General features: G+C 47.9%; 1 long non-coding RNA gene across 1 annotated transcript in view; it reads right to left on the minus strand.

The window, feature by feature from the left end:
• LOC138353878 (uncharacterized) overlaps nucleotides 1-6,130 on the minus strand; it is a 63,630-nt gene extending 57,500 nt beyond the window's left edge. Inside the window, exon 1 of the long non-coding RNA XR_011223295.1 lies at nucleotides 5,907-6,130. This is a non-coding gene — a long non-coding RNA (uncharacterized lncRNA). The remainder of the gene's footprint in view (nucleotides 1-5,906) is intronic.
• Between the last annotated feature and the right edge of the window lie 9,983 nt (nucleotides 6,131-16,113).

The raw sequence follows: 16,113 nt of genomic DNA on the forward strand, positions 1-16,113 counted from the left end.
TAGATGCAGTCAACCCAACCATCTCTTTCCTGTAATATCTCTGTGGCTCGATCATAGAAACTGAGTAAATTCGTTACACAGGATCTTCCAGATCGAAAACCATACTGTCTGTCTGATATTATATCATTTCTCTCCAGGTGTTCTAACCATTTATTTTTAATTATTTTTTCCAATATTTTGACTATTACACTTGTCAAAGAGACAGGTCTATAATTGAAGGGGTCTTCCCTGCTTCCACTTTCGTAGATGGGAACTATGTTAGCCATTTTTCCACACATCAGCTACGACTCCTGTACACAGGGATGTGTGAATAATCAGTTGAAGTGGAATGCTGAGCTCAGGTGCACATTCTCTCAGAACCCATGGTGAAACTCCACCGCCTTTCCTAATTTTTCTGTCCCGTCAGCCTCTTGGGAATATGACCTCGTTTAAAATATCATCTTCAAGTTTTGTCTCCGTGAGTGCAACAATGTCTGGTGTCTGCAGCTGTATTACATCACTTAACTCCAGTACCTTTGATCTCACTCCATCTATGTTGGTGTATGCGATCTTCAGGAACATGTTCCCCCTCTCCTTATTCTTCACTACCCCTTTATCTAGTGATTTTGTTGGTTTGCCTTTATGTACCACTTTACTGGTCTGCCTGCCCCTATCACTTTGTAGAAAAAATAATTGATTTTTTCTTCATTGCTGCTCTCATTTAGACGTTTTGCCTCGGCGAGGTTCAGTTTCAGCTTCTTTCTGTCTTTCGAAAGATCTCGTCTTAACGACCACACTTTCTCATCCTCATCACTTTGTAATTTTCTAGCGTTCCTTAGTACTTCTTCCATCTGTTTGGCACCGTTTAGGGTGATCCTCAAAGGTCGATCTTTCCCCTTTTACATATCTGCCTATTCTCCTGTAGTCGCAGACATTCTCTATGGTTGTAAGACCTTCCACGAGGCCAACAATTTTATCTACTACTTTCTCTTCTTCTACAGCCGTTTCTCACCTAGATGTTATCCCCTTTTCTTTGCAACCAAAAATGATCAGGGACTTACTCCGATCAACTGTGTTTTGAACCAATTTAGGATTTGATGCCAGTTCCTTTCTCACTTGCAGCATAATGTTTGTTTTATCTTGGTTGCTGCAGTGTTTGGCTTCCTTTACTGCTTCTTCTATTCTGTCCTTCTCCTTGGCCACTTGTGCATAGGTGAGTTGCATATCTTTCTTGCACTGTTCTATTCCCTGTGTAACTTCCTCCATCTGTGCTGACAAAAGCTGTTTCTCCTGTTGAATTTCCTTACCTAACCTATTGTAGTCATTTATGTTTAAATTTGCTTTAACTTCTTCTAAAGCTGTTTTTAAGAGTTTATTTTCTTCTTCCATGGCTTTACAACTTGTTTACAAATGATTCTTGTCCTTGCACAAGTCCTTCACTAACCTCTCAAGACCCAATACTTTGCTACTAAAGTGGTCATTACTTTGTTGACCAGACCACACACTAGAAGTTGAAGGGACGACGACGTTTCGGTCCGTCCTGGACCATTCTCAAGTCGATTGACGTCATTCACAATCGACTTGAGAATGGTCCAGGACGGACCGAAACGTCGTCGTCCCTTCAACTTCTAGTGTGTGGTCTGGTCAACATACTTCAGCCACGTTATTGTGACTCATCGCCTGCATATGGTCATTACTTTCTTTCAATTTGCTGATTAGTTCTACATGATAGTTTACTATCATTATTTTTGCCAACGTGATGTGTAGACTGCTTATATCAATGCCTTCTTTATTGAAACCACCCAAAAATCTAGCTCTGTTTTGCTTTCCTTCTTGTCGGCGGCCATCTTGAATGACATCCATTTTTTTTCACTTCCCTTTCAGCCCACACCACATACGTGAGACCAGTACTAGAGTATGCAGCATACCCTTGTTATCTCACCTATTTTTCCAAAGCACTACACCTTTATGTTCCTTGGGAGACCACTTCTGTGTGTGTGTGTGTGTGTGTGTGTGTGTGTGTGTGTGTGTGTGCTTGGGCTAAACCCATACATTTTCATCACTTTAAAAAAAATTATACATTTGGCTCTGTTGAGAACCGTTTTCAACTGGGAATATTTGCAATGGTTTTATTGACACCATTTATTGTTTTATTGTGTGTATCTGATTGTTTGATTGTCTGCATTTATTGTGTTAATTGTGACGGTGTTGGTGCCGTCACTTTCACTCACCATCGTTAAGAATTAACACGTTAATTGGCAGTTACATTAGAGTGCATTTGGGAGCAGGAGTACAATCTTGTGTATTGTGTACAATACTTATATTGTACGTGATCAAGTACGTGAGTTAGGAAGTACGTGAGTTACCAAATACGTGAGTACGTGAGTTACCAAAAACGTGAGTACGTGAGTTAGCAAATACGTGAATACGTGAGTTAGCAAATACGTGAGTATGTGAGTTAGCAAATACGTGAGTACGTGAGTTACCAAATACGTGAGTACGTGAGTTAGCAAATACGTGAGTACGTGAGTTAGCAAATACGTGAGTACGTGAGTAACAACACAAGCAGCTTGAAACATAATATTTAGTAATAATTATTTTCATACACAGTGAATGAATCACAGTTTACTCATGATTGTACTCATGCCCAATGTCTTCTCTGACGGCCCCTACAACTGCTACACCCTGGGGGCCCAGAACATGGGCCACACCGTCACAGGGGGCCCAGAACATGGGCCACACCGTCACAGGGGGCCCAGAACATGGGCCACACCGTCACAGGGGGCCCAGAACATGGGCCACACCGTCACAGGGGGCCCAGAACATGGGCCACACCGTCACAGGGGGCCCAGAACATGGGCCACACCGTCACAGGGGGCCCAGAACATGGGCCACACCGTCACAGGGGCCCAGAACGCGGGCCACACCGTCACAGGAGCCCAGAACACGGGCCACACCGTCACAGGGGGGCCTAGAACCCGGGCCACACCGTCACAGGGGCCCAGAACGCGGGCCACACCGTCACAGGGGGCCACAACCCGGGCCACACCGTCACAGGGGGGGGCCAGAACGCGGGCCACACCGTCACAGGGGGCCCAGAACGCGGGCCACACCGTCACAGGGGGCCAGAACGCGGGCCACACCGTCACAGGGGGCCACAACCCGGGCCACACCGTCACAGGGGGCCACAACCCGGGCCACACCGTCACAGGGGGCCACAACCCGGGCCACACCGTCACAGGGGGCCACAACCCGGGCCACACCGTCACAGGGGGCCAGAACGCGGGCCACACCGTCACAGGGGGCCAGAACGCGGGCCACACCGTCACAGGGGCCACAACCCGGGCCACACCGTCGCCAGCAGCAGCGGTACCTCCTCTTTAAGCAAGCGGCCCACCGCAGTACCTCGCCGCCTTAAGCCGCCGTCCACTTACGGGAACTTTACTAAACTGTACCGTGCCTGTGTGGTGGTGCAGGGTACACAGGTGTATGGGGGACACAGGTGTGTATGAGGGGTACACAGGTGTATGGGGGACACAGGTGTGTATGAGGGGTACACAGGTGTATGTGGGGCACACAGGTGTGTAGTGGTGTAGAGTACACAGGTGTATGGGGGGCACACAGGTGTGTGTGTGGGGGGTACACAGGTGCCATTACGTGTGACGTGACTGAGAAGAGGAAGATATTTAGGAATATTGGTCATGAGACGGAGCCCAGGAGCTGCAGCTCGTGGTCACTGTAGAGGGCAGAGGCTAGCCAGCCCTCGAGGGCGGGCTCACAATCAATACAACATAAGCAACATATGCAACTTTGCAAAGGGAGGGAATTATCAGGGGGAAAGCGCCAAGCCATTACGACTATATAGCACTGGGAAGGGGTTAGATTAAGGATTTGGGATGGGACGGAGGGAAAGGAATGGTGCCCAACCACTTGGACGGTCGGGGATTGAACGCCGACCTGCATGAAGCGAGACCGTCGCTCTACCGTCCACGTAGTAAAATGTAGAACACTTTTCAGGTCGCTAAGCCAGTCGTCTTTCGAAACACTACTTCACGTACGTGAGAACAATACTAAAGTATGCAGCGCCAGGATTATATCCGTAACACCACATACGTGGACCCAATACTGGAGTATGTGGGGCCAGAATAGCAGCCTGAACACCACATACGTGAGACCAATACTAGAGTATGCAGCGTCAATATTAAACCCCTTACTTCGCTGAGCACATAAAGTCAATGTGTAGATTGTTTCAACATTGTTGATTCGAAAACTAAAAGAGTTTTAACACAATGATAAGACATACTGAACTAAATTTCCTCTCGCTGCAGTGATGAGCCGGAAGAGACATGGTCACGACGTACAAGATACAGCTAGACAAGAGCACAACTCTACAATGGAAGCCAAGTTCTGTGGTCTAAAGATTTATATCTAGCTTTGTTCCGGTAAAAGATACGAGGATTATATTGGTATTGGACGTTGTTGAACTGTAGGTCTGACGGAGCCCAAGAGGCCAGAGCCAGGGCCCATGAGCTGGAACTCGACCCCGGCAACAAAGAGGTGTTTACACACAGATGAGGAAGTGGTGAAGGAACACCTCCGGCCACAACTTTAAGTGAGGGAAATAGTGTTTGCGAGGAGGCGGGGCCCAGCAGCTAACCATTTTCACCAAGAGCATGAATATATATATATAAGCACACACACACACACACACACACACACACACACACACACACACACACACACACACACACACACACACACACACACACACACACACACGAACAAGGGGACACAGGTGGAAGCTGAGTACCCAAATGAGCCACAGAAACATTAGAAGGAACATTTTCAGTGTCAGAGTAGTTAACAAATGGAATGCATTAGACAGTGATGTGGTGGAGGCTGACTCCATACACAGTTTCAAATGTAGATATGATAGAACCCAGTAGGCTCAGGAACCTGTACACCAGTTGATTGACAGTTGAGAGGCGGGACCAAAGAGCCAGAGCTCAACCCCCGGCAAGTACTAGGCGAGTACATACACGCTAAAAATAGTATACCGATTCAATTTCTTACTAGAAACAGAATGGACCCAAATCACGGTGGTATATGTAGAGGAGAGTACAAGGAAGCTGTTTTAGTTACACTGATTTAAAGAGTGATTACGGTACAGGAAGTGAGCACAACGCGTTTCGAACAGGAGTTTCGAACAGGTCAACTGAGAAGTGTACGAAATAAGGACTATCTATTGCGCTTACAAGTTCATTGTGGTCTCTTGTGTTGATCACTGTTCAGTCTATCACACTCGGGCCTTCCAGAAGCCGTGTTCAGACGCGATAAACAACACGCAATGGGTGATTAGACGTTAGGTTTGTGGGAGGTTACCATGCAAACTAGCGGTAGTTAATGCTCTACCCGAAAGACTGTAATTGAGTGAGTGGGTCAGTAGTTAAGAGTATACCAACATGTCGGTCACTGGGTTACACACACACACACACACACACACACACACACACACACACACACACACACACACACACACACACACACACACACACACACACACACACCATTCAACCACCCCTAACTAACTTAACAAGCGCCCTGTTAACAGGACAAGCTGTTCTGTACGAACCACCAGTACCTGTGAATCGCCAGGAGCAGTTCCCCTCACCGGACACAATGGCAACTCTCGCAGAAATGATTTTTTCCCCCTTGGAGTACACGCCCACCCCCGCACTCAGGCGCCGGGAACTCTCTCTCTCGCTCCAAGATAATCCCCCTTTCCCGGTCCCGGCACGCTATAGACGGGTTGATATCCCGTAGGAGGGAGCGATTGGGCGGTGTGTGGGGCGGCCTGGTGCTGGAGGAGGGCCCTGGGGCATGGGCGTGAGTGAGCGAGGGCGCCGCAGAGAGCCAGAGGTACTCACCGTTGCTGCTGGCTGGGGAGAAGGTCTCCGAGTGGCACCGCTGCTCCCACACAAGTCCACCTCGCGTCCCAATCCTTGCCAGAGTCACGACGTCGGCTCCGTCACGCGCCACATAACCCCTCGCCACATACTCCTGCGCCTCTACCCAACATGCTCGCCACATGACAAACACGCCATGTCACCCATGCATGTCTCCTGCACGCCCTCAATGCCAATTGTTATGAATTTAAAATGGGGAAATAAATTTGCAGAGATTGGGATGGAGGAGTGAATCGATATGGGGCGCGCGCTCCCCTCTAGCGGCCGGGTCTGCAATCCTGGAAATCAATGGCAACAGTTGAGGGGTCGGCGGGCAAGTCAGCGCCTGGCATGTTGCATGGTGCTCACAGTCGCCGGCAACATTTGCAACATCCCCTCACCTCCCCATGTGTCATGCAAGATGTGGCAGCGTCGGCTATAGTGCAGGAGGACGACCCGCGCGAAGTAGTCGAGTCCTTAGCATCCCATTATCGGCCATCCGCGCCCCCCGCCTTCCCTTGTGTCGCCCTCGCGCTCAAGGGCAAGTGCCGCCCCTCGCGCTCAAGGGAGAGGAAGGACAATAAGGTGTTGGCGGGAGGTGGATAGGGACAGGTCACGGCTAGTGAGACCCGCGGGCGTGTGGGTCCTCGAGGGGTCCTCAACACCAGCCGGCCACTCCACCCTCCCCGGGTGTGGCCGCCTGAAAGGAATTACCAAATAATTATGGGTTAATTGGGGTTTAATTGACGGACAAGTGAGATGGGATGGGCACAGGAGCCACGGTGGGGCGTGGGATGGGTCCACTATCCTGGGTAGTTATAGTCACCGCCGGGGTCGCTCCAAGATAAGGCTGACATAATGCCAAAACGGCTTCTGAATATAAAGAGTTTTCTGGACCAGAATCACGAGGACAGTTATTGACGAAGACGTTGGTTGACGTCAGAGTACCATCTTGACTGGTTGAGGAGGAGCCAGACCTCTGGGGTGAGCCACAGGGGTGTGAGGAGCCAGACCTCTGGGGTGAGCCACAGGGGTGTGTGGACCCAGACCTCTGAGGTGAGCCACAGGGGTGTGAGGAGCCAGACCTCTGGGGTGAGCCACAGGGGTGTGAGGAGCTAGACCTCTGGGGTGAGCCACAGGGGTGTGAGGAGCCAGACCTCTGGGGTGAGCCACAGGGGTGTGAGGAGCCAGACCTCTGAGGTGAACCACAGGGGTGTGAGGAGCCAGACCTCTGGGGTGAGCCACAGGGGTGTGAGGAGCCAGACCTCTGGGGTGAACCACAGGGGTGTGAGGAGCCAGACCTCTGGGGTGAGCCACAGGGGTGTGAGGAGCCAGACCTCTGAGGTGAGCCACAGGGGTGTGAGGAGCCAGACCTGAGGTGAACCACAGGGGTGTGAGGAGCCAGACCTCTGGGGTGAACCACAGGGGTGTGAGGAGCCAGACCTCTGGGGTGAGCCACAGGGGTGTGAGGAGCCAGACCTCTGAGGTGAGCCACAGGGGTGTGAGAAGCCAGACCTAGGTGAACCACAGGGGTGTGAGGAGCCAGACCTCTGGGGTGAGCCACAGGGGTGTAAGGAGCCACTTCTTCATTGTCAGGCCAGTATAAGCACGTGAATCCAGCTATATAACAAAATATGAAGAAGATACCTTCGTTTATTGTGTAAACATCAGACATGAGAGTAAACCAAGGTGTCGGAAGTCACAACATTAGATGACCTACAGTAGGAGAGGCAGGGCCCTGGAACTCGAGCTCGGTCCTGCAAGCTATGTTAGGGAAGTTCTACACGGCTCACTCCGCCACACACCGCTGTCCTGTCGCTTGCCTCTTATCTCTGAAGGTATTAGCCTTAAATCACATTATATAAACTTAATACCCGAAAATCTCTCCCTCCCTCCCTCCCTCTCTCTCTCTCTCTCTCTCTCTCTCTCTCTCTCCCTCTCTCTCTCTCTCTCTCTCTCTCTCTCTCTCTCTCTCTCTCTCTCTCTCTCTCTCTCTCTCTCTCTCTCTCTCTCTCTCTCTCTCTCTCACACAGACTACACCTCACTTCATTACTAACTGCCAAACAGCCTCTTTCCGTCCATTAACTGTTCAAAAGGCACTGCTAACAAGGCCTGTCTCTCATTCACCACTTTCCTCATTAATTCAGCTTTTATTAAACCCATATTTTGCTCCAAGCTCCGCTGACTGGAGTTATAACTCCACACTAAAGTCATTACTCCAGTCATATTTGAAGTCAAAACCCTACATATTAAAATTATTAAAACGAAAACCTCGCAATTTTTCCCCGGTTCTTAAGATAAATATATGCCATTAGGACGAAAATGAATGGTTTATTTTGCCAACAATTTATGTTGATATTTCCTAAAAGTGGTACCACCTTTGGTGCAAGTGTAGGGACCAGTACGGGAGCCGGTCGGCCGAGCGGACAGCACGCTGGACTTGTGGTCCTGTGGTCCTGGGTTCGATCCCAGGCGCCGGCGAGAAACAATGGGCAGAGTTTCTTTCACCCTATGCCCCTGTTACCTAGCAGTAAAATAGGTACCTGGGTGTTAGTCAGCTGTCACGGGCTGCTTCCTGGGGGTGGAGGCCTGGTCGAGGACCGGGCCGCGAGGACACTAAAGCCCCGAAATCATCTCAAGATAACCTCAAGATACCGAATAGGAGATGAAGTCCTTCATGAAACGGACAGAGAGAAATATCTAGGGGTTGATATCACACCAAACCTGTCTCCTGAAGCCCACATAAAAAGAATAACATCTGCGGCGTATGCGAGGCTGGCTAACATCAGAACTGCCTTCAGAAGCCTGTGTAAGGAATCTTTCAGAACCTTGTATACCACATATGTAAGATCAATCCTGGAGTATGCGGCCCCAGCATGGAGCCCGTACCATGTCAAGCACAAGACGAAGCTGGAAGAAAAAGTTAAGAGGTATGTCACAATGCTAGTCCCAGAACTAAGAGGCATGAGTTATGAGGAAAGACTGCGTGAACTGCACCTCACGATGCTGGAAGACAGGAGAGCTTGGGGAGGCATGATCACTACCTACAAAATTCTAAGAGGTAGAAATTCTAACATAGGGTAGATAAAGATAAACTGTTTAACACTGGTGGTACGCGAACAAGGGGACACAGGTGGAAACTGAGTATCCACATGAGCCACAGGGACGTTAGAAAAAACTTTTTTCAGTGCCAGAGTAGTTAACAGATGGAATGCATTAGGCAGTGATGTGGTGGAGGCTGACTCCATACACAGTTTCAAATGTAGATATGATAGAGCCCAGTAGGCTCAGGAATCTGTACACCAGTTGATTGACAGTTGAGAGGCGGGACCAAAGAGCCAGAGCTCAACCCCCGCAAGCACAACTAGGTGAGTACACACACACAGAGACACACACACACACACACAGACACACACACACACACACACACACACACACACACACACACACACACACACACACACACACACACACACACACACACACACACACGCACACACACATCTTAGCAAGAACCCACATATGTAAAACTCATTTACTACCAGCGCCAGACAGGCTGGAAGCGCTCGCTTAAATCGGGTTAGCGAGTGAGAGCCTTTGTTAGCTACGGAGACGGTACTGTCTCACTCACCAGACAGAACACCCGTCACACTCACCAGACAGAACACCCGTCACACTCACCAGACAGAACACCCGTCACACTCACCAGACAGAACACCCGTCACACTCACCAGACAGAACACCCGTCACACTCACCAGACAAAAACACCCGTCACACTCACCAGACAGAACACCCGTCACACACTCACCAGACAGAACACCCGTCACACTCACCAGACAGAACACCCGTCACACTCACCAGACAAAACACCCGTCACACTCACCAGACAAAAACACCCGTCACACTCACCAGACAGAACACCCGTCACACACTCACCAGACAGAACACCCGTCACACTCACCAGACAGAACACCCGTCACACTCACCAGACAGAACACCCGTCACACTCACCAGACAAAAACACCCGTCACACTCACCAGACAGAACACCCGTCACACACTCACCAGACAGAACACCCGTCACACTCACCAGACAGAACACCCGTCACACTCACCAGACAAAAACACCCGTCACACTCACCAGACAGAACACCCGTCACACACTCACTAGACAAAAACACCCGTCTCACACCAGACAAAAACACCCGTCACACTCACCAGACAGAACACCCGTCACACTCTCACTAGACAAAAACACCCGTCTCACACCAGACAAAAACACCCGTCACACTCACTAGACAAAAACACCCGTCACACTCACCAGACAGAACACCCGTCACACTCTCACTAGACAAAAACACCCGTCTCACACCAGACAAAAACACCTGTCTCACTCACCAGACAAAAACACCCGTCTCACACCAGACAAAAACACCCGTCTTACTCACCAGACAAAAACACCCGTCTCACACTCACCAGACAAAAACACCCGTCTCACACTCACCAGACAAAAACACCCGTCACACACTCACCAGACAAAAACACCCGTCACACACTCACCAGACAAAAACACCCGTCACACACTCACCAGACAAAAACACCCGTCACACACTCACCAGACAAAAACACCCGTCACACACCAGACAGAACGTGAGTATAAAACTAGTTTCCTCTGGTGTAAACACAAGATCAATGAAGCCAAACCGCTTTGGGTGACAACACCATATGAATGAAACTCGTTCACAGTGAACACGAGATGAATGAATGGAGTCTTCTCCAATCCCCGACAAACATATGAATGAACGTTCTACTACAAAGTGTACGACGTTCGTGAGTTTATGAACGAAAGTAAACAAAAGGTTGTAGACAAAATTGAATGGCTCGTAATTATTGCAAAACTAAACAAAAAAAGTATGAAATACTCAAAATAGTCCACTTCGTGGATCCCAACTTGTCTACGACAACTTCCAGTACGACAACTTCCAGTACGACACCTTCCAGTACGACAACTTCCAGTACGACAACTTCCAGTACGACAACTTCCAGTACGACACCTTCCAGTACGACAACTTCCAGTACGACAACTTCCAGTACGACAACTTCCAGTACGACACCTTCCAGTACGACAACTTCCAGTACGACAACTTCCAGTACGACAACTTCCAGTACGACAACTTCCCGTACGACAACTTCCAGTACGACAACTTCCAGTACGACAACTTCCAGTACGACAACTTCCCGTACGACAACTTCCAGTACGACAACTTCCAGTACGACACCTCTCAGTAGGCCAACTTCCAGCATGTCAGCGTCCGGTACGACAACTTCCAGTCATGTCGTGACTTGGCAGCACTAGGACGCTCGTATGTACACAGCTGCCAGATGTAAAAAACAAACATTTACACAGGATTTTCGCGCTCAGGAGAGGAAAGGCATTCACAGGCTGAGTGAGCAATGACCGTGAGAGGTGTTGTGAGGGTGGTAGTGTTGTTAGTGATGTTGTAGGTGGTGATCATTACTCCTGTTTCTGTATCAGGAGAGTAGGAATAGCCTATGGTACTCTAATATTTATATTTCCCTCTCTATTCTTTAGTTAAACAATACTTTCTAACATGTCACTGGTTCAGCTGAACCTCAAGCTTCCATCCGTGCGTTTATATATATATATATATATATATATATATATATATATATATATATATATATATATATATATATGCAAACAAGCCTGAATGGTCCCCAGGCATATATGCAACCGAAAACTCACACCCCAGAAGGGACTCGAACCCATACTGCCAGAAGCACATGCAACTGGTGTACAGGACACCTTAACCACTCGACCATCACGACCGGACAAAAGATGATGGCAGCCGAGGCTATTTCCCCATCATCCCGCCGGCACTCTGATGGTAATCTTGGGCATAATGATGGAGAAATAACCTCGGCTACCATCATCTTTTGTCCGGTCGTGATGGTCGAGTGGTTAAGGGGTCCTGTACACCACTTGCAGAGTGCTTCTGGCAGCATGGGTTCGAGTCCCTTCTGGGGTGTGAGTTTTCGGTAATATATTAAACAATATAACTTTACATGTTTGACTGGTAAGTCAAATGTAATGTAAAATTATTTAAAATATATAAATTATTTAATATTTTAAACTGTTTGCCGTCCGGGAACTCAAAATCAAAAATATAACTTCAGAAAACTGTAAAAAAAAACACACAAATACACGTAAAAAAACTAATAAAAATAAATTGTTTGTTTAACGACATTAGTTTTCCAGTTCCAAATAGGTATTTTTTTTATTTTTTAGAAATGACAAAAATTACTGGAGGTTCTCATTTGACTGATGTTAATAAACTTTGTCCTCACCTTTACCAACGCTGGAGTTATAACTTGAGTCCCGGGGGGGGGGGGGGGAGGGGGGGCCAGGCCAAGACAAATATTGTTTTAATAAACGTTGTGTGTGTTAATGAGTTGTGGATGAGAGACAATGGTTAGCTTGGCTGAGGGCTGTCCAATGGTTATTGGACGGAGTGGCGCTGTTTGGCAGTTAGTAATGATGTGTGTGTTGTGTTTCTTTGTCTGCTAGGTTGCTCGCTTGATGCCTGCTAGGTTGCTCGCTTGATGCCTGCTAGGTTGCTCGCTTGATGCCTGCTAGGTTGCTCGCTTGATACCTGCTAGGTTGCTCGCTTGATACCTGCTAGGTTGCTCGCTTGATACCTGCTAGGTTGCTCGCTTGATACCTGCTAGGTTGCTCGCTTGATACCTGCTAGGTTGCTCGCTTGATGCCTGCTAGGTTGCTCGCTTGATGCCCGCTAGGTTGCTCGCTTGATGCCTGCTAGGTTGCTCGCTTGATGCCTGCTAGGTTGCTCGCTTGATGCCTGCTAGGTTGCTCGCTTGATGCCTGCTAGGTTGCTCGCTTGATGCCTGCTAGGTTGCTCGCTTGACACCTGCTAGGTTGCTCACAAGATGCCTGCTAGGTTGCTCGCTTGACACCTGCTAGGTTGCTCACATGATGCCTGCTAAGTCTCCAAGGTGTTTTCTCTGGTAAGTTCTATCAAGGCAAAAATTGCATTAACAATTAGAATTAATCTTTAATATAACCCAAAATTCCACTTAGAATGATATTACAATTAGCATAATATTCAACGCTCAAGTGGAGGGGAAAATGTTTTATGTAAAGTCTCTATTGTCAAAATTTTGGACGGTGGAGTGTGTAGGGCGCTAGATAATCAATAGTAGACTAGACTGTGTGCTGGGGGGAGGGCACCCACTCAATCCTTCCCCCGCCCCTCTCTCTCTCTCTCTCTCTCTCTCTCTCTCTCTCTCTCTCTCTCTCTCTCTCTCTCTCTCTCTCTCTCTCTCTCTCTCTCTCTCTCTCTCTCTCTCTCTCTCTCTACGGTTGGACTAACACTACGGGGGTGTGTGTGTGTGTACTCACCTACTCACCTAGTTGTGCTTATGGAGAGCAGCTTAGCTCTCCATGTATCTGGTCCTCCGTGCGGGTCTCTGTTCTCCCAATCTATCTTCCTGTGGTTGATGTCCCCCATGATTAGCAGTCCAGATCCATTCCTGCTAGTGAGAGACGCTGCTCTCTCTCTATTATGTTAATGGTGGCCATGTTGTTTCTATTATATTTCTGTCTGGGTCTTCTGTCTTTTGGTTGGGGGGTTATATATGACTACGACTATAATTTTTTGTCCCCCAGTTGCTATGGTACCTGTTATGTAGTCACTGAAACCTTCACAGCCCTGAATAACCATCTCTTCAAAGTCCCAGCCTTTTCTTACCAACAGAGCTACACCACCACCGCCTCTCTTTCCTCACAACACAAAAGTCCTGTGGAAACACTGTTGTTATGGTTTTCGTTAGCTTTGTTTCTGTGAGTGCTATTATGTCTGGGTTTTCTTCAAGTACCCATTCTCCAAGTACATTTGTTTTATTTGTAATCCCATCTATATTAGTGAACATTGCCTTGAGACTCACTCTTTTCTGTCCCTTCTCATGTCCTCTTCTTGGTGAGCGTTCGGCTGATGGGGAAAGCTGTTCCATGGGTGTGAGGATTTGTGGGGTGGATAATGGGGTCTCAGAGGATACTGGAGTGAGGGATGGGAGGTCAAGTGAAGGGGGGACAGAGAGTTTGGGATGAAGTGGGAGGGAGGACAGTGAGGGAAAGGGGGGGAGGGAGGACATGGTGGGAGTAGGGGAGGGGTAGCAGGGTGGGAATGGGGTGGTGGGGGAGGGAGAGTTGGCTGAGCATTTGAGTGGGGGCAGGGAGGGTTCGGGGTGGGGGTTCTGTGCAGAAAAGGGTGGTGGAGTTGCCCTCCCCTCTGGTGTTATTGGGTTGCTGGTTGTGGGTTCCCCCCTCACCTATGGGAATGTTGTGTTGGGAGCTGTAATTTCCTGGTTTTCTCCTCTCGCCCTGCGCTTCTTCCTTGTTTCTGCAGTTTTTGTGTTTGTGTGTGTGTGTGTGTGTGTGTGTGTGTGTGTGTGTGTGTGTGTGTGTGTGTGTGTGTGTGTGCGCACGAGCGTGCAGAGAAGCCAGGCAGATTAACCCCATTACAATAGGGTAAAATGTGTATAATGTGTAATTGAGTGTATTCATTTTGCAATTCAAAACAATTTGTATTCATTTGTATTCCAAAGGAAGTCAACCTTAATTGGATTTATGTAATTAAAACGACGCGGGAATTATATTATATTTGGCAGATTTGTTCATATTGTAAAACCATATTTTGTGATGCTATCTCACACACACCCTGATACTCCTGTTCACCTAGCAGTAAATAGGTACCCTGGGAATGAGCTGCTACGGGCTGCTTCCTGGGGATGTACTCACCTAGTTGTGCTTGCGCGGGTTGAACTCTGCTCTTTCGGCCCGCCTCTCAACTGTCAATCAACTGTTACTACTAACTAATTTTATTTTCCACCCCCCTCCCCCAGGAAGCAGCCCGTAACAGCTGTCTAACTCCCAGGTACCTATTTACTGCTAGGTGAACAGGTGCATCAGGGTGAAGGAAACTCTGTTTTCCGTTTGGAAATGGAAACCATTTGTTTTCCGACATCGCCGGGGATCGAACCCGGACCCAAGGATTACGAGTCCCAAGCGCTGTCCACACAGCCACAAGCCCGTGTTTGTGTGTGTAATTATCTAAGTGTAATTACCTAAGGTGTAGTTACAGGATGAAAGCTACGCTTGTGGTGTCCCGTCTTCCCAGAACTCTTTGTCATATAACGCTTTGAAACTACTGACGGTCTTGGCCTCCACCACCTTCTCACCTAACTTGTTCCAACCGTCTACCACTCTGTTTGCGAAAGTGAATTTTCTTATATTTCTCCGGCATCTTTGTTTCGTTAGTTTAAATCTATGATCTCTTGTTCTTGAAGGTCCAGGTCTCAGGAAGTCTTCCCTATCAATTTTATCTATTCCTGTTACTATTTTGTACGTGGTGATCATATCACCTCTTTTTCTTCTGTCTTCTAGTTTTGGCATATTTAATGCCTCTAACCTCTCCTCGTAGCTCTTGCCTTTCAGTTCTGGGAGCCATTTAGTGGCATGTCTTTGCACCTTTTCCAGTTTGTTGATGTGCTTCTTAAGATATGGGCTCCACACAACCGCTGCATATTCTAGCTTTGGCCTAACAAAAGTCGTGAACAATTTCTTTAGTATATCGCCATCCATGTATTTAAAAGCAATTCTGAAGTTAGAAAGCGTGGCATAGGCTCCTCGCACAATATTCTTTATGTGGTCCTCAGGTGATAGTTTTCTGTCTAGAACCACCCCTAGATCTCTTTCTTTATCAGAATTCTGTAAAGATTTCTCACATAATTTATAGATTGCGTGGGATCTATGTTCTCCTATTCCACATTCCATAACATGGCATTTATTCACATTAAATTCCATTTGCCAAGTGGTGCTCCATATACTTATTTTGTCCACGTCTTCTTGAAGGGCATGACAATCATCTAAGTTTCTTATCTTCCCTATTATCTTAGCATCATCAGCAAACATGTTCATATAATTCTGTATACCAACTGGTAGATCATTTATGTAGACAATAAACATCACTGGTGCAAGAACTGAACCCTGTGGTACTCCACTTGTGACATTTCTCCATTCCGATACATTGCCTCTCATTACTGCCCTCATTTTTCTATCAGTCAGAAAATTTTTCATCCATGTTAGAAG

This window comes from Procambarus clarkii, chromosome 60 (assembly GCF_040958095.1).
Source record: "Procambarus clarkii isolate CNS0578487 chromosome 60, FALCON_Pclarkii_2.0, whole genome shotgun sequence".
Classification (NCBI taxonomy): Eukaryota; Metazoa; Arthropoda; class Malacostraca; order Decapoda; family Cambaridae; genus Procambarus; species Procambarus clarkii.